Source organism: Chinchilla lanigera, unplaced genomic scaffold (assembly GCF_000276665.1).
Source record: "Chinchilla lanigera isolate Chin_1 unplaced genomic scaffold, ChiLan1.0 scaffold00083, whole genome shotgun sequence".
In the NCBI taxonomy this organism is placed as follows: domain Eukaryota; kingdom Metazoa; phylum Chordata; class Mammalia; order Rodentia; family Chinchillidae; genus Chinchilla; species Chinchilla lanigera.
Window position 1 is genome coordinate 7,163,776 of NW_004955484.1, and position 1,305 is coordinate 7,165,080.

Below are 1,305 nucleotides of genomic sequence, written 5' to 3' on the forward strand. Positions count from 1 at the left end.
AAGATCCTCTTGCCTCAGCCTCCCGAGTGCAGGGATTACAGGTATGCGCCACCACATCAGGCTCAGTTTCCCTTATTATTAACATATCATGTTGGTGTGGTACATTTGTTATAAGTAATGCTCAAATACTTTTTTTTTTTTGGTCTTTTTTGAGACAGGGTTTTGATATGCAGCTCAGGCTGGCCTTGAGCTCATTCTGTAGCCCAGGCTGGTTTTGAACTCACAACCACCCTCTTGCCTCAGTCTCCCAAGTGCTGGGATTACAGGTGTGCACCTTCACACCCCTGATGCTCAAATACTGCCTGGGCATTTTGTTTGTGCTTCTTTTTTGTTTTTGTTTTATTTGAGGCAGGGTCTCGCTACATAGCCAAGGCTGGGCTCAAATTTGCAATCCCCCTGCCTCAGCTTCTCAGAGTGCTGGGATTACAAATATGCACCACCACACCCAGTGTATCCTCGACCTGGCCATTCTACTTCTGCCAGTAGATTTCAGAAATTCTTACTCTTACGTATAAGATGATATACTTATTGCCACATTATCTAAAATACTGAAAAACTGGAAAGCAGGACAAGATGTCATCGTTTAAGACCCTGGATCCACTGGTACCTGAACCCTGAGCTCCCATGCAACCCAGAGCCCTTGGGTAACAAGTGCAAATAGAATTCCACTTTAAGCCTGTTGGAGATGATTTTTCTGTCAACTGCAACCTTACAGAGTCTTAACTGATGTATCTAGAGATTATCATCCTGTTAATCTAAATCCTTACCTAGTTGATTTAAACAGGGAAAAAGACAACAACTATTAAGCAAAGCTTAAATGCTTGTACTCTGGGCCCCAGGGGGTAATTAAACCGCAATACCCAGCATCTCTGATGTTTACAATGTACAAAGCTTTTCAGATAAGTCTGTTGATCAAAGCACAAAATCAACCAACGAAAGAAATAAACATAGTGCTTAAGATAGAAGGGCATATTTTATAAAGTCATCTTCCACAAAGCCTTACCTTCATTATCAATTACTTCAGTGACTTTTTTTCTTTTCTTTTAAAAAATTCCTTTGTTCTTGTATTTTACAAAAGGACATATTTCAAATATACAGAAAATAGATCCCATTTTCCACCATCCAGATTTGACAAATGTCAACATTACCTGTATTACTTTACTTTTCCTTTTGGTACTGGGATTCGAACTCACAACTTTGAGATTGCCAGGCAGGTGTTGTACCTCTGAACTATATCCCCAGCCCTGTATTACTTGACAATAATTGGTTGATTTGGGGTTTTTTTGAGACAGGGTCTTGCTATGC